This window comes from Muntiacus reevesi, chromosome 18, assembly GCF_963930625.1.
Source record: "Muntiacus reevesi chromosome 18, mMunRee1.1, whole genome shotgun sequence".
Classification (NCBI taxonomy): Eukaryota; Metazoa; Chordata; class Mammalia; order Artiodactyla; family Cervidae; genus Muntiacus; species Muntiacus reevesi.
In genome coordinates this window covers 19216654-19243791 of record NC_089266.1, presented here as the reverse complement: position 1 = coordinate 19243791, position 27138 = coordinate 19216654, and the positions used below count along the sequence as shown (strand labels likewise).

The window sequence follows — 27138 nt, the reverse complement described above, 5'->3', positions numbered from 1 at the left end:
TGGCTGTTCGGCGCGGGAATGACGGAACAGTTAAGGACATAGAACTTGTCCTTACAAAGGCAGAGGACAAAAATGTCTGCACAGGAGTCCGATGACAGCACTGTCGACGACGCAAAAGAACTCAGACAAGGAGTGTGCTTCAGGGTGCTCACCGTGAGCTTAATGGAGGTGAGGGGAGAGTGGTAGCGGCCAAGGCGGAGGAGGTGGCATCGCTTCTCGGCCTTTTGGCTAAGATCAAGTGTAGTATCTGTTCTTATCAGTTTAATATCTGATACGTCCTCTATCCGAGGACAATATATTAAATGGATTTTTGGAGCTGGGAGTTGGAATAGGAGCTTGCTCCGTCCACTCCACGCATCGACCTGGTATTGCAGTACTTCCAGGAACGGTGCACCCCCTCGGGGGAATAATCTGTGTCTCTCAAAAACAGACTTGTTCTTGAGGTGGGCTGGCCAGGTTCCACCATGGTGGCTGGCGAGAATTACAGCTGTGAGGGGGTATCCTGAGCGGGTGCTGCTAGGTGCCGTAGTTTTTTTTTTTTTTTCAGTGTTGCAGTAGTGTGATCCTGCTGGGTTTTTCGTTGCGGCTGCAGGCGGCCACCACGGGTCGCCGAGTGTTAGAGCACACTGTCGTTGGGGGCTTCGTACACGTGTTCTGGACACGGGCATGGCGGCGCGTAACTAGCCACTGGACAACCAGGGAAAGGTTTTCTTTGCCGTTGTTTTTTTTTCTCCTTTCATTTATATCCTTGGTTTCTTTCAACGTCTCACACAAGCTGTTGGTTGAATCTGTTCGGAGAAAGCTTTTCTGCGAGACTTTTTGTCGAGTGCTGATACTGGCGCCGGGTGAAGTGGCCGTGATGCTTGATCCTCGGGCCAACTGGGGTCAGGGTCCTCCCTAGCCGCAGCCAAATGGAATCGCGTGCGGGGTGCGTCGTTCAGTTTCCAACGCTCGGGGAGCCTTCATCACGTTGAAAGAAGGCAGGAGAGGCCAGGACTCATACCTGGAGTCAGTTCTGACCGGCTGCTCCATTTTGGTGAAGAGCGAGCGCGCTCCTTTTAGCCTGTCAGCTGCACAGATTTCCTCATTTTGAGGGGTTGGAGTTTTTCTAAATCCAGAAAATCTAGCCGTCTATCACTTAGCGAAAGCACACCGAGGTGGTATTTTTAGAGCCAGAGGTTTTGAAGGGAGTTGTAAGGTCAAGATCGGTTGGCCTTGAAAATGGAGCGTCTTATTTCCTGCTACAACAGTTCTCAGGAACACGAACATTTCACGTAATCACACTAGCATTTGAAAAGCCGCCTCCTTGGAATCCTTGTTCCAGGTCAGCACTTGGTGGTGCTTTCATTTTCCCCTCATTCGCTAATTAATAATACCTTCCGTGTATTCCTTTTCATACTGAGGAATTCGACTAGCTTCCGAAGTCATCTGAGCAGCAGTAGGAAAAGGAAATGCTCTCTCCCTCACTAAATGTCTACCAACTACTGCTTGCTTTCTCCCTCACTAAATGTCTACCAACTACTGCTTGCTTTCGGGCATTACGTGTAAATCCTTTTGAGTTGCTTCAGCAGGCCCCTGCTTGCACTTAGAGCCACTTTTGTGCCCCTGAGGCCCGCTGGAGGGTCTCCCTCAGGGCCTCAGCCAGCTGAACCTTCTGTCCCACCCCCGGAGTGTCACTATAACTGCGGCCCCTTTTCCGTCTATAGCAAGAACAAGTTACCGAATGCTGGCGCCTTTTTAAGCCAAAAAAAAGGGGGGGAGGGGTGGAGAAGGCTTCTGCGGCTGAAAGTGGAAACCCGTACCCTCTAAAACGAAGCAAACTCTGCCGGTAGAAAAACTTCGTTAAGGCCACGTTCCTCCCGGAAGCTTCCCAGCGAGAAAGCTCCCCGAGGCAAGAAAAAGTGAAAAGAAAGAGAAATAAATGCCTGGACCACCCTATGCCTGCAAAGAACGCAGAACGCTCGCTTTAACTAAACCAGGAAAGGAGACAAGATCAAGACGCCGCTGCAAGCGCTGAGAAGCAAGAACTGAGAAAAAAAAAACTCCCAGGAAGGCCGGGCAGTCAGGTCACTTTTATGCTACGACATCTGCAGGCTTTACAAGCCACCCCCCTAAACACGTCTGTCCTTGTTATACCAGTGTTGTTTCCCCCGAGGGGGTGCACCGTTCCTGGAAGTACTGCAATACCAGGTCGATGCGCGGAGTGGACGGAGCAAGCTCCTATTCCAACTCCCAGCTCCAAAAATCCATTTAATATATTGTCCTCGGATAGAGGACGTATCAGATATTAAACTGATAAGAACAGATACTACACTTGATCTTAGCCAAAAGGCCGAGAAGCGATGCCACCTCCTCCGCCTTGGCCGCTACCACCCTCCCCTCACCTCCATTAAGCTCACGGTGAGCAAAGTCAGCCTCAAACGAAGGCCCGCCCTCCCCCCTAGACTGCACGGTGTCCTAGTACCACAACTTCTAAGACGTCCATCGTTCGTCGGATCGTTTCGCTTGTTGGGCGCCTTGAGGCTTTCTGTTCTCCCACGGCACCCCCCCCCTCCCCGCCCCCCAGCAGACAGCCTATAAATTTGCATGCCCCGCCCACACGCACGCCTTCTTCCTGCTCCCCGGTGTGCGCCGTCTCGCGGTGGAACCGAAGCAAGCGTGTGGCCCAAAGCTCCCGGAAACGCCCAGACCGAGAAAGACGCAAACCGTTCCAACCGGGTTTTTCTTTCCGGCATTTCTTTTTCTCCTTAAGATTTTTTTTTTCCCCGAACACATAGCTGCGTACCCACCCACCACTCATCATCTTACTGTTATTTATTGTGTACACAGACACAGATGAGTCGGCTATGTTGTTCTCTTTTTGCTTTCTAGATTTTAATTCGTCGTGATTTACTACGGCTTTCTTTCCATGGTCTCTTTTCTTTTTCTTTTTGGCTACCCTGGCTCTTCTACGGGTCATGTGGGAACTCAGTTCCTCCAGTACCGATAGAACCCGCGGCCTAGCTTACGTTGGGAGCGCAGGGTCTTGACCACTGTACTGCCAGAGAAGTCCCTGCAGTCACTCTTTTCCGTTTCCCTCAGACTCTCTCGGTATTTTTATTTGGCATTGCTGGACAGGGGGCCAAGATATTCGCGACACAATGTGGCTGCTCTTCCGCCAGCTGCTCGCCAAGAAGGCTTCCACGTAGGCCTCCTCGGCTTGATGGGAAGCTCCGGGAGAGAGAGTGGGAGGATTTCTCCCAGTTCAGATTGCTGCGGACTCCTTGCCATGAGGCCGTGCCCCATCACAGCTGACCTGCCTTCTTGGCCGCTCAACTGCAAGCCTGCTGTGATCCCATGGACTGTAGTCCAGCATGCTCATCTCTGCATGGTATTCTCGCTGCAAGAATACTGCATTCCTTTCTCCAGGGTTCTTCCTGACCCAGGGATCAAACCTGCCTTACAGGCAGATTCTCCTGCATTGTAGGCAGATTGATTACTGTCTGACCCACTTGGGAACCCCCAAACTATATAATCATAATATAATTATCTGGCTCCAGGTGAGTGATCACGCCATCGTGGTCATCTAGGTCATGATCTTTTTTGAATAGTTCTTTTGTGTATTCTTGCCACTCCCCCCCTTTTTTTTTCTTTTTAGTTCTACCACTTTGTTGCTACCAACCCATCTCCCCGCACCCTGGTGCACACATGCTCAGTTATGTAATCCCATGGACTTCAGCCGGCTAGACTCCTCTGTCCATGGACTTTTCCAGGCAAGAATACTGGAGTGGGTTGCCATTTCCTTCTCCACTGCCACCCCTTCTTATATCTTCTGCTTTTGTTAGGTCCACACCATTTCTATTCTTTATTTTGCCCGTCTTTGCAGGAAATGTTTCCTTTGTGTCTCTAACTTTCTTGAAGAGGTCTCCAGTCTTTCCCATTCGATTGTTTTCCTCTATTTTTTTGCACTGATCACTGAGGAAAGTTTTCTTATCCCTCCTTGCTATTCTTTGGAAATGTGAATTCAAATGGGTATATTTTCCCTTTTCTCCTTTGCCCTTAGCTTCTCTTCTTTTCTCAGCTATTTGTAAGGCCTCCTCAGACAACCACTTTGCCTTTTTGCATTTCTTTTTCTTGGGGATGGTCTTGATCCCTGCCTCCTGTACAATGTTTTGAACTTCCATCCATAGTTCTTCAGGCACTCTATCAGGTCTAAATCCTTGAATCTATTTGTCACTTCCACTGTATAATCATAAGGAATTTGATTTAGGTCATACCTGAATGGTCTAGTGGTTTTCCCTACTTTCTTCAATTTAAGTCTGAATTTGGCAATAAGGAGTTCATGGTCTGAGCCACAGGCAGCTGCCAGTCTTGCTTTTGCTGGCTGTATAGAGCTTCTCCATCTTTGGCTGTAAAGAATATAATCAATCTGATTTTGGTATTGACCATCTGGTGATGTCCGTGTGTAGAGTCTTCTCTTGTGTTGTTGGAAGAGGGTGTTTGCTATGACCAGTGTGTTCTCTTTGCAAAACTCTATTAGCTTCATTCTGTACTCCAAGGCCAAATTTGCCTGTTACTCCAGGTATTTCTTGACTTCCTACTTTTGCATTCCAGTCCCCTATAATGAAAAGGGCATCTTCTTTGGGTGTTAGTTCTAGAAGGTCTTGTAGGTCTTCAGGGAACTGTTCAACTTCAGCTTCTTCAGCATTACCGGTTGGGGCATAGACAGACTTGGATTACTGTGATATTGAGTGCTTTGCCTTGGAAAGGAACAGAGGTCGCTCTGTCATTTTTGAGATTGCACCCAAGTGCTGCATTTCGGACTCTTTTATTGACTATGAGGTGATTCTTGCCCACAGTAGTAGATATAATGGTCATTTGAATGAAATTCCCCCATTCCAGTCCATTTTAGTTCACTGATTCCTAAAATGTCGATGTTCACTCTTGCCATCTCCTATTTGACTACTTCTAATTTACCTTGATTCATGGACCTGTCACGCGAGTGTATGTTCCTCAGCTCTTTGTCTCGTCACAACAAAAATTTGGAGTGACGGACATTAAAGCCCCTTGGCAGGTCACAGCTCTCGGAGGACAGACCGTGTTATATAGCTCTCAGGTCTTGAACAGACCGTGTTATAGCTCTTAAATAAACCAGTGTTACAGCTCAGTGTTACAGCTCTATTTATTTAGATAATAGCAGGAAAATCCATCTTTGAGGCATGAGGGCACGTTCGAAGAGAGGATCGTCCCATCGCGTGGCGGAGAGAGAGGGAGCAAAAAAGAGGGCAGAAGAGGGCTTTGGCTCCTCTTTTTATATGTTTCTCTGTCCCTGGGCCTGCCTTATGTAAATTGGGCTTAGGCAGGACCGTTGTTTGTTTTACCTGAGGTTCTCACTCTGGTCCTCGGACCTTCCTTTGTTCTATTTTCCCGGGCTTTCCCATCTGGTCCCACAATGTTGCCTCTACAATCTACTAGAGGGATAACCAAAAGAAAGCTGGCCTTGGGAGGGAAGAACTGTACAATATCCAACCTTAGTCCTGCCTAGCATTGGTCACACTGGAGATCTTGGGGACGCCCAAACTCCAGTCCGGGGGTCCCAGGAGGTCAGCACGCCTTGACCTGCCTAGGGATCTGGTCCTTAAAAGGTTGTCACGCCTCAGCCTTTCCGGGATCCTCTAGTCCCAAGGGTCCCAGGAGGTCGTCACGCCTCGACCTGCCCAGGGGCTCAATTCTCGGGAGGCCGTCACGCCTCGACCTGCCCGGGGATTCGATCTCTAGGAGGCTGTCACGCCTCAGTCTGCCTGGAGATCTGCATCCTGACCCGGGGATGCCTGGCTCTCAGGTTGCCACAGTACTGGGTAAGATAAGCTTCAAAAAGCCTGTTAGTTTTTTCTTTTTCTCCCTAACATGACTGTTTTTCAGATGGGAAATAACCAATCCACTTCCTGGCAGACGCCTTTGAGATGCATCCTTGACAACTGGAAGCTGTTCGATCCTCTAACTCTGAGGAAGAGTCGTTTAAAATTCTTTTGTGCCACTGCATGTCCACGGTATCCACTGGGGGACGAGGAACACTGGCCTGAGGATGGGACTTTAAATTACAATACAATAATTCTAATTGCAATTAGAATTATTCTGCAAAAGACAAGGGAAATGGACAGAGATCCCCTATGTCCAAATTTTCTTCAGACTGGGAGATATGAAGGAACTCTGTCTTAAGTATGGGATTGTTGTACACCCTAAAAGTGAGCCCACTAGGCAAATGGTGTTAGGCACAGGCAACCAAGAGAAGGAACCCTCCTGTGAAGGCTCACCTCTCATAGCTCCTGAGTTGCCTGGTGCTTCTTCCTTGTATCCAAGCGTGCCCTCTTTTAAGAGGATATTGTTTCCGGTTAGGAAACCGAGTGGGATCTCGGAGGACAATGATGACCGGTTCAGCTTGGTGGGCTCGTCCAGGAATCCCCTGGTCCCACACCTGGGGGTTAATTTTGTCCTCCATAGTCTTTGCTCTCTCTCTATTGGAGGTGTGATGGGTTCCTCAGTAGTAACCAGAAGCTGTAGGGCCCTAGGGGCTGAAAAGCTCCCCATCACAAGGGTGGTCCCCAGTTTAGTATGTCTCTTCCCATTAGGGGAGTAGGACACTCAGGGACCACCAGGAACTGGTGGGAGAATATCTGTCCATCCCAGCAACAAAGAAGTGCTTGGGTGAATCTTCTAGTAGTTGTTTTTCCTGTAGCACCCAAAATGGTACAGGTTTGGGAGGAGAAGGCTCTGGAGTAGGAGATCAAGACAGAGTAGGTAGCCCCTGTGTCGACCAAGAAATTCTCGGACCTACCTGCCACATCCAGTTGCACCCTTGGCTCCAGCCCCGTGATGGTTATCTGTGACAGGCGGGCTGGCTGGAGCGGGCCGCTTCACTCCTCTTGAACTATCGTGAGGGAAGGCTTGGCGCTTGACCTTGAGGCTCTTGGGTCCCGAGGGCAGACTGCCGCCCAATGTCCCAGTTGATGGCATTTGTGGCAAGCTGTTCTAGGAGACCTGTCAGGTTAGGACACTCTTTGGCCCAATGCCCCGCCTGTCTACAGATTAGGCATTTGCCTCGTGCCTTGTCCTTCAAGGGCTCGGGGTGTGCCATCGGGCTGCCCTGGAGGGCGGCCAGCATCTGGGCATGGCTTGTCTCTTTCCTTCTCTCCCTCTCCTGGGCCTTGGCCTCCTTCTCCTGTTCTCTGTTATAAAAAGTATTGGTGGCTGTCTGGATCATCTCATCTAAAGAGGCAGCAGGGTCCTGCTGCTGTAGCTGTTGTAACTTAATTCTGATATCTGATGCACATTGGGACAGGAATTTGTCCTTTAAAATCACCTGTCCTTCATGAGAGTCTAAGTCCAAATTGGTAAACTTTTGGAGGGCCTCTTTTAGCCTTTCCAGAAAGGCAATGGGGTTTTCATTGGACTCCTGAGTTATTGCTGAGACCCGGGCATAGCCGATTACTTTTTGCTGGGCTGCTTTCAGTCCTGCCTTTATACAGATTAGAAAATGATCTCTTTCCCAGATGTGCTCAGGGTCATTATAATTTCAGTTAGGATCGGAGGAGGGGACTGCAGTTTCCCCTACTGGGTATCTATCGCTTGACATGTGAAGCCCTGTTGCATATCTCCGGGCTTCCTTTAAGACCCTAGTATGTTCAGGGTCAGATAAAGTTTGACTAAATATGACCATGATGTCCTTCTATGTCAAGTCAAGGGCCAAAGTAATATGTTGGAACATATCTATGTATTTGCCTGGGTCGTCTGTATAGCTTCCCAGGTCTTGTTTGATCTGTCTTAGTTCTAAGAGGGAGAAGGGTTTATGGATGCGGGTTGGTCCGAATTCTCCTCCAGTTTCAACTAAGGGACATACTTGAGCTGGCTTTTGTGGAGGGGGTGCTCCCGGATATGGGGGCACGCTTGGATACAAGGAAGAAGCACCAGGCAACTCAGGAGCTATGAGAGGTGAGCCTTCACAGGAGGGTTCCTTCTCTTGGTTGCCTGTGCCTAACACCATTTGCCTAGTGGGCTCACTTTTAGGGTGTACAACAATCCCATACTTAAGACAGAGTTCCTTCATATCTCCCAGTCTGAAGAAAATTTGGACATAGGGGATCTCTGTCCATTTCCCTTGTCTTTTGCAGAATAATTCTAATTGCAATTAGAATTATTGTATTGTAATTTAAAGTCCCATCCTCAGGCCAGTGTTCCTCGTCCCCCAGTGGATACCGTGGACATGCAGTGGCACAAAAGAATTTTAAACGACTCTTCCTCAGAGTTAGAGGATCGAACAGCTTCCAGTTGTCAAGGATGCATCTCAAAGGCGTCTGCCAGGAAGTGGATTGGTTATTTCCCATCTGAAAAACAGTCATGTTAGGGAGAAAAAGAAAAAACTAACAGGCTTTTTGAAGCTTATCTTACCCAGTACTGTGGCAACCTGAGAGCCAGGCATCCCCGGGTCAGGATGCAGATCTCCAGGCAGACTGAGGCGTGACAGCCTCCTAGAGATCGAATCCCCGGGCAGGTCGAGGCGTGACGGCCTCCCGAGAATTGAGCCCCTGGGCAGGTCGAGGCGTGACGACCTCCTGGGACCCTTGGGACTAGAGGATCCCGGAAAGGCTGAGGCGTGACAACCTTTTAAGGACCAGATCCCTAGGCAGGTCAAGGCGTGCTGACCTCCTGGGACCCCCGGACTGGAGTTTGGGCGTCCCCAAGATCTCCAGTGTGACCAATGCTAGGCAGGACTAAGGTTGGATATTGTACAGTTCTTCCCTCCCAAGGCCAGCTTTCTTTTGGTTATCCCTCTAGTAGATTGTAGAGGCAACATTGTGGGACCAGATGGGAAAGCCCGGGAAAATAGAACAAAGGAAGGTCCGAGGACCAGAGTGAGAACCTCAGGTAAAACAAACAACGGTCCTGCCTAAGCCCAATTTACATAAGGCAGGCCCAGGGACAGAGAAACATATAAAAAGAGGAGCCAAAGCCCTCTTCTGCCCTCTTTTTTGCTCCCTCTCTCTCCGCCACGCGATGGGACGATCCTCTCTTCGAACGTGCCCTCATGCCTCAAAGATGGATTTTCCTGCTATTATCTAAATAAATAGAGCTGTAACACTGAGCTGTAACACTGGTTTATTTAAGAGCTATAACACGGTCTGTTCAAGACCTGAGAGCTATATAACACGGTCTGTCCTCCGAGAGCTGTGACCTGCCAAGGGGCTTTAATGTCCGTCACTCCAAATTTTTGTTGTGACGAGACAAAGAGCTGAGGAACATACACTCGCGTGACAGGTCCATGAATCAAGGTAAATTAGAAGTAGTCAAATAGGAGATGGCAAGAGTGAACATCGACATTTTAGGAATCAGTGAACTAAAATGGACTGGAATGGGGGAATTTCATTCAAATGACCATTATATCTACTACTGTGGGCAAGAATCACCTCATAGTCAATAAAAGAGTCCGAAATGCAGCACTTGGGTGCAATCTCAAAAATGACAGAGCGACCTCTGTTCCTTTCCAAGGCAAAGCACTCAATATCACAGTAATCCAAGTCTGTCTATGCCCCAACCGGTAATGCTGAAGAAGCTGAAGTTGAACAGTTCCCTGAAGACCTACAAGACCTTCTAGAACTAACACCCAAAGAAGATGCCCTTTTCATTATAGGGGACTGGAATGCAAAAGTAGGAAGTCAAGAAATACCTGGAGTAACAGGCAAATTTGGCCTTGGAGTACAGAATGAAGCTAATAGAGTTTTGCAAAGAGAACACACTGGTCATAGCAAACACCCTCTTCCAACAACACAAGAGAAGACTCTACACACGGACATCACCAGATGGTCAATACCAAAATCAGATTGATTATATTCTTTACAGCCAAAGATGGAGAAGCTCTATACAGCCAGCAAAAGCAAGACTGGCAGCTGCCTGTGGCTCAGACCATGAACTCCTTATTGCCAAATTCAGACTTAAATTGAAGAAAGTAGGGAAAACCACTAGACCATTCAGGTATGACCTAAATCAAATTCCTTATGATTATACAGTGGAAGTGACAAATAGATTCAAGGATTTAGACCTGATAGAGTGCCTGAAGAACTATGGATGGAAGTTCAAAACATTGTACAGGAGGCAGGGATCAAGACCATCCCCAAGAAAAAGAAATGCAAAAAGGCAAAGTGGTTGTCTGAGGAGGCCTTACAAATAGCTGAGAAAAGAAGAGAAGCTAAGGGCAAAGGAGAAAAGGGAAAATATACCCATTTGAATTCACATTTCCAAAGAATAGCAAGGAGGGATAAGAAAACTTTCCTCAGTGATCAGTGCAAAAAAATAGAGGAAAACAATCGAATGGGAAAGACTGGAGACCTCTTCAAGAAAGTTAGAGACACAAAGGAAACATTTCCTGCAAAGACGGGCAAAATAAAGAATAGAAATGGTGTGGACCTAACAAAAGCAGAAGATATAAGAAGGGGTGGCAGTGGAGAAGGAAATGGCAACCCACTCCAGTATTCTTGCCTGGAAAAGTCCATGGACAGAGGAGTCTAGCCGGCTGAAGTCCATGGGATTACATAACTGAGCATGTGTGCACCAGGGTGCGGGGAGATGGGTTGGTAGCAACAAAGTGGTAGAACTAAAAAGAAAAAAAAAGGGGGGGAGTGGCAAGAATACACAAAAGAACTATTCAAAAAAGATCATGACCTAGATGACCACGATGGCGTGATCACTCACCTGGAGCCAGATAATTATATTATGATTATATAGTTTGGGGGTTCCCAAGTGGGTCAGACAGTAATCAATCTGCCTACAATGCAGGAGAATCTGCCTGTAAGGCAGGTTTGATCCCTGGGTCAGGAAGAACCCTGGAGAAAGGAATGCAGTATTCTTGCAGCGAGAATACCATGCAGAGATGAGCATGCTGGACTACAGTCCATGGGATCACAGCAGGCTTGCAGTTGAGCGGCCAAGAAGGCAGGTCAGCTGTGATGGGGCACGGCCTCATGGCAAGGAGTCCGCAGCAATCTGAACTGGGAGAAATCCTCCCACTCTCTCTCCCGGAGCTTCCCATCAAGCCGAGGAGGCCTACGTGGAAGCCTTCTTGGCGAGCAGCTGGCGGAAGAGCAGCCACATTGTGTCGCGAATATCTTGGCCCCCTGTCCAGCAATGCCAAATAAAAATACCGAGAGAGTCTGAGGGAAACGGAAAAGAGTGACTGCAGGGACTTCTCTGGCAGTACAGTGGTCAAGACCCTGCGCTCCCAACGTAAGCTAGGCCGCGGGTTCTATCGGTACTGGAGGAACTGAGTTCCCACATGACCCGTAGAAGAGCCAGGGTAGCCAAAAAGAAAAAGAAAAGAGACCATGGAAAGAAAGCCGTAGTAAATCACGACGAATTAAAATCTAGAAAGCAAAAAGAGAACAACATAGCCGACTCATCTGTGTCTGTGTACACAATAAATAACAGTAAGATGATGAGTGGTGGGTGGGTACGCAGCTATGTGTTCGGGGAAAAAAAAAATCTTAAGGAGAAAAAGAAATGCCGGAAAGAAAAACCCGGTTGGAACGGTTTGCGTCTTTCTCGGTCTGGGCGTTTCCGGGAGCTTTGGGCCACACGCTTGCTTCGGTTCCACCGCGAGACGGCGCACACCGGGGAGCAGGAAGAAGGCGTGCGTGTGGGCGGGGCATGCAAATTTATAGGCTGTCTGCTGGGGGGCGGGGAGGGGGGGGGTGCCGTGGGAGAACAGAAAGCCTCAAGGCGCCCAACAAGCGAAACGATCCGACGAACGATGGACGTCTTAGAAGTTGTGGTACTAGGACACCGTGCAGTCTAGGGGGGAGGGCGGGCCTTCGTTTGAGGCTGACTTTGCTCACCGTGAGCTTAATGGAGGTGAGGGGAGGGTGGTAGCGGCCAAGGCGGAGGAGGTGGCATCGCTTCTCGGCCTTTTGGCTAAGATCAAGTGTAGTATCTGTTCTTATCAGTTTAATATCTGATACGTCCTCTATCCGAGGACAATATATTAAATGGATTTTTGGAGCTGGGAGTTGGAATAGGAGCTTGCTCCGTCCACTCCGCGCATCGACCTGGTATTGCAGTACTTCCAGGAACGGTGCACCCCCTCGGGGGAAACAACACTGGTATAACAAGGACAGACGTGTTTAGGGGGGTGGCTTGTAAAGCCTGCAGATGTCGTAGCATAAAAGTGACCTGACTGCCCGGCCTTCCTGGGAGTTTTTTTTTTCTCAGTTCTTGCTTCTCAGCGCTTGCAGCGGCGTCTTGATCTTGTCTCCTTTCCTGGTTTAGTTAAAGCGAGCGTTCTGCGTTCTTTGCAGGCATAGGGTGGTCCAGGCATTTATTTCTCTTTCTTTTCACTTTTTCTTGCCTCGGGGAGCTTTCTCGCTGGGAAGCTTCCGGGAGGAACGTGGCCTTAACGAAGTTTTTCTACCGGCAGAGTTTGCTTCGTTTTAGAGGGTACGGGTTTCCACTTTCAGCCGCAGAAGCCTTCTCCACCCCTCCCCCCCTTTTTTTTGGCTTAAAAAGGCGCCAGCATTCGGTAACTTGTTCTTGCTATAGACGGAAAAGGGGCCGCAGTTATAGTGACACTCCGGGGGTGGGACAGAAGGTTCAGCTGGCTGAGGCCCTGAGGGAGACCCTCCAGCGGGCCTCAGGGGCACAAAAGTGGCTCTAAGTGCAAGCAGGGGCCTGCTGAAGCAACTCAAAAGGATTTACACGTAATGCCCGAAAGCAAGCAGTAGTTGGTAGACATTTAGTGAGGGAGAAAGCAAGCAGTAGTTGGTAGACATTTAGTGAGGGAGAGAGCATTTCCTTTTCCTACTGCTGCTCAGATGACTTCGGAAGCTAGTCGAATTCCTCAGTATGAAAAGGAATACACGGAAGGTATTATTAATTAGCGAATGAGGGGAAAATGAAAGCACCACCAAGTGCTGACCTGGAACAAGGATTCCAAGGAGGCGGCTTTTCAAATGCTAGTGTGATTACGTGAAATGTTCGTGTTCCTGAGAACTGTTGTAGCAGGAAATAAGACGCTCCATTTTCAAGGCCAACCGATCTTGACCTTACAACTCCCTTCAAAACCTCTGGCTCTAAAAATACCACCTCGGTGTGCTTTCGCTAAGTGATAGACGGCTAGATTTTCTGGATTTAGAAAAACTCCAACCCCTCAAAATGAGGAAATCTGTGCAGCTGACAGGCTAAAAGGAGCGCGCTCGCTCTTCACCAAAATGGAGCAGCCGGTCAGAACTGACTCCAGGTATGAGTCCTGGCCTCTCCTGCCTTCTTTCAACGTGATGAAGGCTCCCCGAGCGTTGGAAACTGAACGACGCACCCCGCACGCGATTCCATTTGGCTGCGGCTAGGGAGGACCCTGACCCCAGTTGGCCCGAGGATCAAGCATCACGGCCACTTCACCCGGCGCCAGTATCAGCACTCGACAAAAAGTCTCGCAGAAAAGCTTTCTCCGAACAGATTCAACCAACAGCTTGTGTGAGACGTTGAAAGAAACCAAGGATATAAATGAAAGGAGAAAAAAAAACAACGGCAAAGAAAACCTTTCCCTGGTTGTCCAGTGGCTAGTTACGCGCCGCCATGCCCGTGTCCAGAACACGTGTACGAAGCCCCCAACGACAGTGTGCTCTAACACTCGGCGACCCGTGGTGGCCGCCTGCAGCCGCAACGAAAAACCCAGCAGGATCACACTACTGCAACACTGAAAAAAAAAAAAAAACTACGGCACCTAGCAGCACCCGCTCAGGATACCCCCTCACAGCTGTAATTCTCGCCAGCCACCATGGTGGAACCTGGCCAGCCCACCTCAAGAACAAGTCTGTTTTTGAGAGACACAGATTATTCCCCCGAGGGGGTGCACCGTTCCTGGAAGTACTGCAATACCAGGTCGATGCGTGGAGTGGACGGAGCAAGCTCCTATTCCAACTCCCAGCTCCAAAAATCCATTTAATATATTGTCCTCGGATAGAGGACGTATCAGATATTAAACTGATAAGAACAGATACTACACTTGATCTTAGCCAAAAGGCCGAGAAGCGATGCCACCTCCTCCGCCTTGGCCGCTACCACTCTCCCCTCACCTCCATTAAGCTCACGGTGAGCACCCTGAAGCACACTCCTTGTCTGAGTTCTTTTGCGTCGTCGACAGTGCTGTCATCGGACTCCTGTGCAGACATTTTTGTCCTCTGCCTTTGTAAGGACAAGTTCTATGTCCTTAACTGTTCCGTCATTCCCGCGCCGAACAGCCATTTCTAATCTGCATGCTCCGCCTTCTGCCGCCCGAGGGGGCGCGGCTACCGCGGGCGGACTCCACCCTCCGGACCGCCTCCTCGCTCCCCGAGCCCACACCAGACCGGGAGCCCGCCTCCCGGCCTCCTGGCCCCGTGCGCTTCCTGCCGCAGACCCCACCCAGGGGCGGCTGCCGGAGACGGCGAGGGAAGCGCTGACACGGAAGCAGCTCTCACGGATCGAGCCCCGGAAATCAAGAGCTCGCTTTTGTCGCTCATTCCCCGGCTCGCGCTGCACTCGCAACCATTGCCTCCTACACGCTGAGCTAGTGCCCGACAACCCGTCACGGTGACCGCGGCTCTAACGGCCAGCACCACACCCCCTCGCCCCTCCTTGCTCCGGGCCGCTCTGCTCGCGTCCGTGTTCTCCCGCCGGTCTTCTGCCCGACAGTTCGGGCCCCCTGGGGCGGCGGGGTGGGGGTGGGAGTGGGGGGGGGACTCGTCCTGAGAAGGGATGTCCTGGGGGACAGTCGTTGGAATGGAACCCTGCCCGTCGCGATCACTTGGCAGCTCCGTTTCTCACTGCGTGATGCGCTCCCGCGGAATTTGCTCCAATCCGGCTGCACGGACTGAAGGGTCTGCGAAGCGCGTCCGGCCCCGGGGCACGGCGCCCTGCGGAGGCCGCTCGGGTGCCCCCTGTGCCCTCAAGGCGGTGCGGGGCCGTGGCGGTCCCGGCCACCCTCGCCGCAACGGAGCCTTGAAGCTGGGGAGATCGGGGACGGTGACTGGGAAGAGCAGGGCAGGCGTTCTCCGGCAGCGCCTCGTCCCCCCAGCCTCGCCAACAACCCCGCGTGGCCTCAGACTTGGGACTGCTTTTTCGGTGGCGGGAGCGGGGGGGGGGGGGGGGGGGGGAGGGGAGGGGGTGGAGCGCGAGGGGTGGATCTCTTAGGTGCAAACGGTGCTTCAGCCTGGCTCGGATGTGCGGTTTTCTCTAGTGGGTAAATAAAGTTGAGGGTCCCCTCCTGTTCCAGAGAAGCCTTTACATTTTCTCTCTGTGAGCTATTAATAACCTCCCTGTCGGTGGTCTTCGACCCTCTTCCCTATTCCTGCTGGCTTTTCGGTTGGGCTTTGCTTAAGGTGATGACGATTGCATTGTTTAAAGGTTCCGTTTTTATATCGTCATATTTATCCATTTAAAGAAGATATCGTTTCCATTTTGAGCCGAAAGGGCTTATGAAATAATCTCCTAAATCTTCCTCTAGGTCGTCGTCTTCTTCTCCCTCGACAACTACATCGTCCAGCCGGGAGGGAGGTGCTTTCCCGGGGTTGGGTGGTGGTGTTCAGTCGCGCCCGACTCTTGGCGACCCCATGGACTGTAGGCCCGCCAAGCTCCTCTGTCCATGGAATTTTCCAGGCAAGAATCCTGGAGCGGGTTGCCATTTCCTGTTCCTCCTCCAGGGCATCTTCCCCACGCACGAACGGAACCCGCGCCTCTTGCGTCTCCCGCATCCGCAGGCGGATTCTTGACCACTGCCCCACCTTCCTCTGGAGCACGGTGTGAATGAGCAAGTTTCCCCTTCATACCACCTGTTTGAGATGCCGCCTGTAAGCCTCAACGGCATCCCATGTGCATTTTGGAGTCATAGGCCTGGACGTGCCTTTAAAATGTAGCAGAACTCACGGACGTAACCACCTTTGATACTCCGAGGCCCCGGGTTGACCTCTCCCGTCCGTGCAGACGGTGGGTGGTACACCCAATCAGACAGAGCCCGACGCTGAGAGGTGACCCTTCAGGGCCAAGTAGGAATCCCTCACACGAATGACCCTTCTCCGGAGAACCGATGCCGGCCCCGGCAGCGACGGGCAATGTGGAGGGCACCGGCCCTCTGCCCGACCAGGAGGCCCAGTGAGAAGGCTCCTGCCTTTACCCCTGGGACGTGGGTTTGCCTGACAGGACACAGCTGTGAGTGTCGGAGCTGGGGTCCGGGCTGCCCGCCTTCACCCCCGGTTCTGACAAACAAACGGTCACTAACCACCCGAGACTCGACCCACCGGGGCCTGTGCTGGGTCCCAGGGCCAGACACCGCTCCTGTTGCCCGGACTTGTCCCGCCCGGGAGCCGAATGGCCAGGACCCCGGGCGTGATGAGGAGGGGACCCTGTGTGCGCTCAGTCGCTCGGTCCCGTCCGGCTCGTTGCGACCCCCATGGACGGTAGCCTGCCGGGCTCCTCTGTCCATGGACTTTTCCAGGCGAGTAACTGGAGTGCGTTGCCATTTCCTACTCCAGGGGATCCTCCCGACCCAGGGATCGAACCCCCGTCTCCTGCGTCTCCCGCCCTGGCAGGCGGATTCTTTGCCACCGCGCCACCTGGGAAGCTCTTGAGGGGCCCGCTGAGAGGGTGGACGACTCGGTGCGGCTCCCACCTGGTGGGACCTCCTCAGGGCTCCAGGCCTCTCCCGGGTGGCTCGGGATCCCTACCCGCACACACCCAATGAGTGACAAGGTGCGAAGGACAGACAGGAAGCCAGCCCAGTCAGGAAGGCCTTCCTGACCCGGGAGACGGCCTCCAGGACAGGTTAGAGTTTCGTTGGGGGCGCTGGCGGTCACGTTGACATGAGGGGGGACCTGGGGGCAAGAGCCTCCGGGAGGCGCTTGGCACGAGCGTCGGCCGGAACGCAGAGGTGCAAAGCCAGGGGGCGCGCTGGGCGAAGGAGGGCCGTGGCCTGCACCCCGCCGACCCGCCGAGACGCTGCGAGGGTGTGAGCTGGGCCTCACGGCTGCTCCGGGGGACGCCTGCTGCGAGCGGGGCTCTCTCTTACACTCCTCATCCCCCAACCCCACGTCTCTCCCCTCGCAGGCTCCTTCCTATCCCAGACTGGGCCGGCTGGGTTCAGCTTCTCTGGGGGGGGGGACCAGCACGGCCCTGCTGTGCCCCACCTTTACCCAGGCCGGAGCCCTCCTGACTCAGATCAAGGCGCTTCTGTGACCCCTCTGTACAGTGCCCGTGTCCAGGCGGCTCTCCAGCCGGGCTTCACCGAGGAGAAAGCAGCTGGCGCTGTGTGACGGAGGGTCTGACTCTGCCTTGAGGTTCTGCCCGAGAGCTGCTAAGCCTCGCCCTTCCCTCGTCCCCTCTCACGCCGGACCCCGGCAAGCTGATGAGAAAAGCCTCACGCCGGCCGCCCCTCTGCTCAGCACTAGCCACTTAAAAAAAGAAAAAAAAAAAAAAAAAGAAAAATCCACAACCTAAAAGTGGAGACTTGCGTTTCATTCGGCGGGAATATGTAGGACTTCAAGCCCCGCAGTCAGCGTCTGAGGCGACCCTGAGAGAACTGCCAGGAGGAGGTGGGCGGTGGGGGGAGGAGCCAGGTGACACCCAAGTTTTGCCACAAACAAAGGGCGGGCGGTCTGAACGTCAAGGGGTGTCTCCTGTTCTGTACATGGAAGGAAACCAGGCATCCCGGGTTAAGGACCTTAGCGCTTTTCTATACCTGGGGAGATGCTCGAGTCTGGGCTCACGGAAATCACTCCTCTGACACGCATCTCGGCTCTCTGGGGCCACCGTCCTGTGGTTTTCACATCCTGGGCATCCTCGGGGCTCACCTGGAGGCGGTGGCTGTGGTGGGATGGCCGCTAGACGGCGGGGATTCTCTCAGTCCCGAGCGCCCGCGGGGCTCACCGGCTCACCTTCCCGTGACGGCCGCAGTTGCTGGTGACTGTGACGGCCTCGTTTACTGATGTGGAGCGAAGTGTTCCACTGCTCACCACCATCGGAACACCGACCTGGCCTGCCTCCTTTCCTGGCTCTTGGTCTGCCGCGGAGAGCCACCCCGCTCTCCCTGGGAAGCCTCATCATGGGACTTGTCAATCTCTTCGGGGGGAATCTGGCAGCGGCGGCGGTGGCGGCGGGGGTGTGGGGGGTCATCGGTCTCCACACGCAGGACAAATTTGGGGGTAGGGGGATGGGGAGATGCGACCCGGAATCTATGGGCCTTGCGCTCAACGATTTCCAGGACGGATCCACAGGCCTCCCCACCAGACTGGGCGGACTCCCGTCCGTGACACAACCCTCGAATTCGGTGTTTGCTCACCCGTCCACTGTCCACCAGAGTGCCTATGGCGGGTTATACCCAAAACCGGTCTGGCGCCGTCCCACGCCGATTCGACCGGCATCGGCGGGAGTGCATCGGACCCTTTCCCTGTCTCGGAGAAGTCCGTGTGTCAGAACACGAGGGCGTCTGAGCAGGGCTTCCGGTTGCACGCCGGGCAGCGGGGAGCGAAGCCCTTGACCTCAGACCGGGACTCGAACCCGGCCAAGCGCAGGCTGGGACACCAATCCACGCGGCTGGGTCTCCGACCCAGCCAGAGCCCACCGTACCTGGTTTCAAGACCCGATGGAGCTCAGGTTCTCCACGTCCTATCGCAGAAAGAATTCAGTGAGAGACAAAGTGATAGGTGAGAAGTGGATTGATTCCGAGAGAAACACACTCCATAGGCTAGAGTGTGGGCCATCCCAGAGGGCGAGTGTGGCGGCCTCCAAACGTGGCGTGGTTAGCTTTCATGGGCCGGGTAATCTCCTAGGCTAATGAGCTGATCAGCTGCTAGGCTAATCAACCCTGACTGTTCATTGGAAGGGCTGAGGCTGAAGCTGAAGCTCCAATGCTTTGGCCACCTGAGGCGAAGAGCTGACCCACTGGAAAAGCCCCTGATGCTGGGAAAGATAGAAGGTGGAAGGAGACGGGGACCACAGAGGATGAGATGGTTGGGTGGCGGCCTCAGCTCAAAGGACGTGAGTTTGAGCCAGCTCTGGGAGATGGTGAAGGACAGGGAAGCCTGGCGAGCTGCAGTCCGTGGTCCCAAAGAGTCGGGCTGACCCAGCGACTGGGCACCCGACAGTGAGTGGGAGGATCATTCCAACTATTAGGGGAAAGGGGTGGAGGTTTCCAGGAATTGGGCCACTGCCCACTTTTTGGTCTTTTGACAGTGCCTTGGAACTCTCACGGCGCCTCTGGGTATGTCCTTTAGCTTGCTGCTTGAGAATCAAGGTCCGCTTGAAGTTGAGTTCTCTGCCGGCTTAGACCCCACGGACTGTAGCCCGCCAGGCTCCTCTGTCCATGGGATTCTCGAGGCAAGAATACTGGAGTGGGCAGCCATTCCCTTCTCCAGGGGATCATCCCGACCCAGGCATCGAACCCGGTCTCCTGCACTGCAGGCAGATTCCTTTTACCATCTGAGCCACCAGGGAAGCCCATCTCAGACCCGTGTGATTCTAATGAGTGTTTGTTGTGTCCTCGGGCTGTGCCATTCTTTCAAAAGCTGTGCCCTGCCCCCTTCCCTTCTGTTTCGGAAACGCCTGTGGAGCTTGGAAGTACAGCGAGACTTGGGCCCCGCCTGAGAGTCTGGTCCGATTGATCTCGGGAGACCTGAGCCTGCAGTGGCCTGGGTTCCCAGCCGGAGGTTGGGGCTGGGTCGCGGCGGTGAAAGCACCGGGTCCTAGCCTCTAGACCCGTGGTCAGTGACAAGGACCCCGGCCCTTCGGCTCTGCGGAAAGGAATCCCCACGGAGACGGGAAAGTGGTGAAACAAGTGGGGCACTTATTGAGAGGAAAAGAGTACGCTATGTGTGGATAGGCACGCGGGCAGACGCAGAGGGAGAGTCCCTGAGTCGCGCCCTTGTAGTGGCTTGAATTACTTTTTTAGTTTACTTTCTAGATCTTTCGGCCACAAGGCGTGTGGGAATCGTAGCTCCCCCACCAGGGATGAAACCCTCACCCTCTGTGTTGGAAGGCAAAGTCTTCACCACTGGACCACCAGGGAAGTCCCTTGAATTGCTTTTGTGAGGCATTTCTCCAGGTTTCCTTTGGCCGATCATTTGGATCTGCCTGGTCCACAGGCCACGTTTGGTATATCTCAGGGTCCTTCCATGGGTGTGCATGCATCTCTTAGCCAAAGTGGATTCTACCCAAGAGGCCTGTGGGTAGCCTGGCGTTCGTTCGCATCACTCCCCTTTGACCTCCGAGGAGCCGTTCTGTACCTGTGTGGTCAGGGAGGTGTCCCGACTTCCAGAAAGAGAAATGTGTGGTCTGGGCGGGGCCCAGCCCGCTCGTCCTCATTGCCCTGCCCTTCTCCTCTTGGAGCTTTTGGTCAGTAGAGAACACATCTGATCCAACTGCTTTACCCCGGGGTGGAGGTGGGGAGCGGCAGGTACCTCCTGCCTCACCACGGCCGGACGGTGGTGCCTGGTGCCCGGGACCCAAGGACGACTGCAACGGGAGCCCTGGACACCACCCCACCACCGCCCCACAGCCCCGCCCACAGTAGGTCTAGAAGGGAGAACCTCCCTTCCCTGTGAGGAAAGACCTTTGCGGGTAGGACGTCACTGGCCTGTCATTTGTTTGGTCGGGCCCAGCCAGCCTTAGGGCTACCTGTAGGAGCCTGACTTCAATCGCCTACGTCGGAGGGGGTGTCCAAGCTATTCTCTTACGTGGCCACGTTGGGTGGTATTTCTACCAGAGGATGGTCACCGTCCGACTAACCGTCGGCTGGGGTTGAAGTGAGGGGCGGAGGGCGAGTGAGTGAACCAGGCACATCTAGGAAACCGTCCAGTGTAGAACCAATTCTGACTCCGTGTTGGATCTGTTTCTTGGACTTCAACCTTGGGTTTCTGTTGCTTTTGTTATTATCATCATACACAATGGCCTGCCCCCAGAGAACCCTGCCTCTCTGCCCATCTGTTAAAGTGTCTTTGGTCGGCTCCCAGGAAGGCTGATCTGACCCTACCCACCTGTGTGCACGACTCCAAGAGAGATGAGATCTGCATATCCCCTCCCCAAGGCCGGCCATTCCAAGAGATGTTTTTGCAGGACTGATGGCCCCTTTTAGTTTATTCCTCACCGCCTCTCCCTCTCTCCTCGGCCTTTTTTGTACGTTGCTTCCTCACCGCTTCCCTGTCTCTGGTTCCATGAAAGAACCTGGCCTCTAGACCCCAATAAGATGGTTATTTTGAGGCATGAGTCTGCCATCCTCTCTGGGACTAATTAGAGTCTGTACCAAAAGCAAACGGCAGCAGATATATGGGAGATTTGGCAGATGACCGAGTTTCAGGAGATGTGGAGGCGCTTGGGAGACAGAAGAGATGGGGGCGAGGCACGAGAGAGGAGGATGGAGCCTGATGAGACTCACCCTGATAGATTCAGACCTGAGTGTCGGGGCTTCCAAAATCTCTGTTGGCTGCGAGTTTAGAACAGCGCCTTCTGTACAAAGCACACAGGAGAAGACCAAAAGTTCAGACAGGAACGACTCAATCCTCTGGCACAATAGAAAAGACCGTTCCAGAAACCAGTCCGCAGATAAAAACAACAACAACACGGGGCGGGTGTGGGGGGATCTTCCAAACAAAACCTAAAGGTTAAACAATCAAAAGACTGACTCCTTAGAAAAGGCCCTGATGCTGGGAAAGACCGAAGGCAGGAGGAGAGAGGGAGGATAGAAGATGAGAGAGATAGTCGGACGGCATCACCCATATGAGCCTGAGCAAGCTCTGGGAGTTAGTGACGAACAGGGAAATGTCATGGTTCGGGCGCACAGGTTGGAAAAGAATTCCCAGACATGAGACAGAACCAGAGGGAAATAAAGTTTATTAAAATGGGAGACGCTGTTGGAACAGCGGGCCAGCTCAAGAGGGAGCCGACGTTGAACGTGGGCCCTTCGTCCACATTTACACCCAGGGTACACGGAGTGGGATAGGGGCCTTGGGGGTCATTTGCTGATTGGATGAGGCACACATAGTGGGTTGGAGGGAAGACTAAGGCAAATATCTTCTCCCTGTGGCGTAGGAGGGGAGACAGGTTATACTGCTCACGAGGACCTGAAATCCATTAATGGTTACAGCATGGGGGAAGGAAAGGACGATAAGGGTCTTGTTTTCTGTTCCTGCATTCCCAAAAGACCCTCCTAGGTCTTACCTGCGCTTTCCTCCTTGGGTCACCACAGGAAATGGACAGGGAAAAGCATGGCTAGGCAATTGGATCAAACGGAAAGAATCAAAATCAGCCTAAAAGAAAACAAAACAAAGACAGGGAACAAGCTGCACAGACCCCACCGAAGTCCAAGTGAAGAACACAAAAGAGAAATCTCCCGAGGAGAAAAACCAGGAAAGAAACAAGTCTACCATTTGGGGGTGCCAGTTTTGTTCTCGGAGGGAGTGCACCATTCCTGGGAAGTGCTGCGACACACTGCAGGCTCCGGTGCCAACTCCTTGCTCCAAAAACTCACTTAACTGGTATTGTTCCCAGAGAGAGGAGGTGTCCGGCGTTACGTTGGTAAAGAACAGATGCTACACTTGATCTTAGCCTAAAGGTGGAAAACCAGTGGTGCTTTCTCGGGCAGGCGGCCACCATCTTCCCCTCCTCTCCATTCGGCTCACCCTGAGCGACCCAGCCAGGCTCTCTAGCCCGTGTCCGCTCCAGACCAGTGACACTGAACTTGTTCTCCACATTCTGGTCGATTCGCACACCTCTTTTGGCTCCCTGGCCTGCTCCCGTGAGCCGCCCTCCTCCACCCTGAGGGCGTGACCAGCATCCTCTGGCTCCGCTCAGGCATCACAGGTGCCAGCTCTGGTCCGAAGGCAGGGGGATTGCGCTTGGGGTGCGGGAGCTGCAGGACCAGAACGGTCCGCGAAGCCTGAAGTGAGCTCAGGGCCGTGGCTGTGCATCCGGGGGAACCGCGTGAGCCAGAGGCTGCCAGACACCCGACTCCTTCCCACGGTCCTGGCTGGGCTCCTCATTAACTGAGACCCTGGGATGGTAGCTCAGCTGGTAAAGAATCCACCAGCAGGAGACCCCGATTCGATTCCTGGGTCGGGAACCTCCTCCGGAGAAGGGACAGACTACCCACTCCAGTATTCTTGGGCTTCCGTGGTGGCAACATCTGCCTGCAAGGGATCTGTGGGAGCCCTGGAGTCCATCCCTGGGTTGGAAAGATCCCCTGCAGAAGAGAACAGCTACCCGATCCAGGATTCTGGCCTGGAGAATTCCACGGACAGAGGAGCCTGGTGGACTCCATGGGGTCCAGTCCATGGGGGTCACCAAGAGTCGGACACGACTGAGCGACTTTCACATGGCCAGGCGGGCGCACTTGTCTTTTCTCAGTTCTCTGCAGAGCCGCTAGAGAGCTGCAGGGTCTGTGAGACTAGCAGAGTCGGCCCTCCCCTAACCGACGCTCTAGTTCTGCCAACCCTGAGGGGACAGACCCCCGCCCGCCCCCCGGGGACGGCCCCACAGGACAGCCGCCTGGCAGTCACTGCCCTGCGTTCTTTGCTGTGATCACACCCACCTGGATACTGGACACCCTAGAGAGGGTCAAGCTGTCATCATCCTCGTGTCACTGTCCTGATCCACGAGACCAGAGAGGCTAAGAAACTTGTCCTGGGTCACACAGCTAGCGGGCAGCTGATCTGCGGGGTGGACCACGGTGTCCCAAGACCTCGCCCGCTTCTGGAGCACAGGCCCCGCTCACTGATGGCGCCTCCGAGGGGGAGGCCAGCAGAAGAAGGCAACTTTGGAGGGGCGCAGGGCTGCTGGTGACAGACACGCTGGTTTGCTGGCGCCTGGCCCACAGCACCAGGGTTTCTATAAGGGTGGGTGGCACCTGGGGTCACGGCCTCACCTGACCCTGCCTCGGCTCCTGGCTCCGTGACTCCATGCTGCCCTGGGTTTTCCCTCTCTCCTGTGGGAGGGAAAGGGTGTGTGGGGGGTGATCTGTTTCACACCTTCTCAGGGAATCCTAATAACCTGCCGGCCAGATTAGCTCTGAGGCCCCCTCTGGACATGCATGCCCAGCAGGAGTCAGCCCTCAACTAGCAAACACTAGGGAGAAACAGTGACTTTGCCAGACACTTCTCTGAGCCGTCATCTCCTGGTGGGAAGCTCGGTTCTAAGAAAACCTAACGTGGGCCCGTTTTCAGCCATCCCCCTCCCTTCTGCCACTAGAGGTGCCCACCCCTCTGTGCCCCAAGATGGTTGTGAGTTTGTGAGTATCTAGCACCAGACAGACATGTCATATACAAATACACACACACACACACGCACACATACACACACATATAGAAATACGAACATGCTTTTTTAACTCTGCTTACCCACCACCCCACTTGCTCCAGGCCTTATCCCTCTCCAGCCCCTCCCCCAAGCCTCCTCGCACACCCCGCACCCCCGACTGGTCCTGTGGTTCAGTCACCAAGTCATGTGCGACTCTTCCTTGACCCCAGGGACTGCAGCACACCAGGGTCCTCTGTCCCTTACCATCTCCCAGAAAGTTTCCAAGGTATGTCCAGTGAATTGGTGATGCCACCCACCCCCTCATCCTCTGTCACCCTTTACTCCTTCTGCCTTCAATCTCTCCCAGCATCAGGGTCTCTTCCAAGGAGTCAGCTCTTCGTATCAGGTGGCCATAGTATCGGAGCTTCCGCTTCAGCACCAGTCCTTCTGAGGAGAATTTGGGTGGATTTCCTTTAAGATGGACTGGTTGGATCTCCTCGCAGTCCAAGGGACTCTCAGGAGTCTTCTCCTGCACCACAGTTCCAAAGCATCAGTTCTTTCGCCTCTGCCTTCTTTATGGTTCAGCTCTCACCACCGTACATGACTCCTGGAAGGACCGTAGCCTTGACCACACGGACCTCTGTTGACGAAGGGATGTCTTTGCTCTTTAACACACTGTCTAGGTTTGTCATAGCTTTCCTGCCAAGAAGCAACCGTCCTCTGATTTCCTGGCTGCAGTCACCCTCCTCAGTGATTTTAGAGTCCAAGAGGAGGAAATCTGTCACTGCTTCCACCTTTTCCCCCTCTATTTGCCAGGAAGTGATGGGACCAGATGTCATGATCTTAGTATTGTTGTTTTTTTTCTTCTTCTAAATATTGAGGTGTTTTTCTTCAAAATCACTTAGGTATTTATTCTTGGCTGCGCTGGGTCCTTGTTGACACCTGTAGGCTCTCTCTAGTCGGGAGCGCGGGCTGCTCTCTACTTGTGGCTTAGGGCTCCAGAGTGCGGGCTCAGTAGTTGTGTCACAGGGGCTTGGTTGCCCAGGGCCTGTGGCATCTTCCTGGACCAGGGATTGAACAAATGTCCCTTGCATTGGCAAGCAGATTCTTAACCACCAGGCCACCAGGAAGTCCAATATTGAGTTTTAAGCCGGCTCTTTTCACTTTCCTCCTTCACCCTCAGCAACAGGCTCTTTAGTTTCTCTTCCCCTTCTGCCATTAGAGTGGTATCGGCCGCAGACCTGAGGCTGTCGTTGTTTCTCCTGGCGATCCTGGTTCCCGCTTGTAGCTCACCCAGCCCGGCATTTCGCATGATGTGCTTGCGTAACAGTTAAACAGACAGGGTACAAGAAACAGCCTGTCGTACTCCTTTCTCAATTTTGAACCAGTCAGTTGTTCCATAGAAGGTTCTAACTGTTGCTTCTTGACCCGCATGCAGGTTTCTCAGCATACAGGTAAGATGGTCTGGTATTCCCATCTCTTTGAGTTTTCCATAGTTTGTTATGATCCACACAAAGGCTTTAGCCGACTCAACGAAACAGAGGTAGAGGTTTTTCTGGATTTCCCTTGCTTTCTCTACGATCCAGCGAATGCTGGCATTTTGATCTCTGGTTCCTCTGTCTTTTCTAAACTCAGTTTGGACATCTGGAAGTCCTCAGTTCACCGAGAACCAGCTTGGAGGATTCTGAGCATAACCTTACTAGTTCAGGAGATAAGTGCAATTGTCCGGTGGTACCTGGGGAGATTGCCACAGCGGCTGCTTTTCCCACCACACTGCCTGGTGCATTTAGACCAGCGCCCCACTAGATCTTGGTCGAATGCAGGAATCAACGGAAAAGGCCGAAAGAAGGTAAGATGGGGAAGTCGTTCTGGTTCATACATGATTTGAACTTTGTGCTGACCTGAACAGCCTATCTTGTGTATCCAAAAGACACAGTGGTTCTTACTTTAGGCCCTCTTCTCTTCTAAGTGATAAAAACTCCAAGTAATAATACAACTTCTTCAGTGGCACTGACCTCATCAGTCAGCCAGCTGTATAAATGAAATCCCAATACAACCAACACAGAGACTGAATTTAAAGCCCATCATTTTAACCTAGACTCCAGGTGGATCTCAGTGGCTTTCACTGGAAACTGCCTGAAGTTCAGAAAACATGTTACACAGGAGAAATGTTAGAGACAGCAGAGGAAGGCAGTCGGGGAGAGACATAACATCTCATTCCTGACTGAGAATGCAGGGTAGAAAGAACTTACTTTCAGAGAGCTTGAGATTATCCCACAGAGCTGCACTCAATGAGGTTATGAAATAGAGAACCTCTTAAAGAATTGGACATGGTTTTAGCACCAGAAAAGTGAAAAAAATGTGAAAAGAAAAGAAGGAAGGAAGTGAGTTTTAAGTCTCAGTTTTGGTATTTATTGCCCATTGAACTTAATTCTCCCCCCGTAAATTGTCAGGCTCACTTGCAAAGCAAAGCATATAAGAAAGTGAAATTGCTCAGTCTTATCGCGTCAGACTCTTTGCACCCGGCTTCTTGTCCTTTGGGTTTTCCAGGCAAGAGTACTGGAGTTGATTGCCGGAGAAACCTCGTAAAAAAGGTAACTCAGTGTAGAGATAGTCCAATTCTTGATGGCAAAGGACCAGTTTCTGCCTTTGGGTACTTCTGTAAGTGTCCCCGAAGGGGTGCACCGCTCCTGGAGGTACTGCAATACCAGGTCGATGCGTGGAGTGGACGGAGCAAGCTCCTATTCCAACTCCCTGCTCCAAAGATCCATTTAATATATTGTCCTCGGATAGAGGACGTATCAGATATTAAACTGATAAGAACAGATACTACACTTGATCTTAGCCAAAAGGCCGAGAAGCGAT

The 27138-nt window shown here is 52.7% G+C and overlaps 5 non-coding genes across 5 annotated transcripts; 2 read left to right on the top strand and 3 right to left on the bottom strand.

Annotated features, from left to right (window-relative positions):
- Positions 1–208: 208 nt before the first annotated feature.
- Positions 209–399, top strand: LOC136150478 (U2 spliceosomal RNA). The gene has a single exon (XR_010659896.1). It is a non-coding gene; the product is annotated as a U2 spliceosomal RNA (small nuclear RNA).
- Positions 400–2153: 1754 nt separating this feature from the next.
- LOC136150483 (U2 spliceosomal RNA) lies at positions 2154–2344 on the bottom strand. Its single transcript, XR_010659901.1, has one exon. It is a non-coding gene; the product is annotated as a U2 spliceosomal RNA (small nuclear RNA).
- A 9573-nt stretch (positions 2345–11917) lies between these two features.
- On the top strand, positions 11918–12108 carry LOC136150482 (U2 spliceosomal RNA). The gene has a single exon (XR_010659900.1). It is a non-coding gene; the product is annotated as a U2 spliceosomal RNA (small nuclear RNA).
- Positions 12109–13862: 1754 nt separating this feature from the next.
- LOC136150477 (U2 spliceosomal RNA) lies at positions 13863–14053 on the bottom strand. The gene has a single exon (XR_010659895.1). It is a non-coding gene; the product is annotated as a U2 spliceosomal RNA (small nuclear RNA).
- Positions 14054–26947: 12894 nt separating this feature from the next.
- On the bottom strand, positions 26948–27138 carry LOC136150486 (U2 spliceosomal RNA). The gene has a single exon (XR_010659904.1). It is a non-coding gene; the product is annotated as a U2 spliceosomal RNA (small nuclear RNA).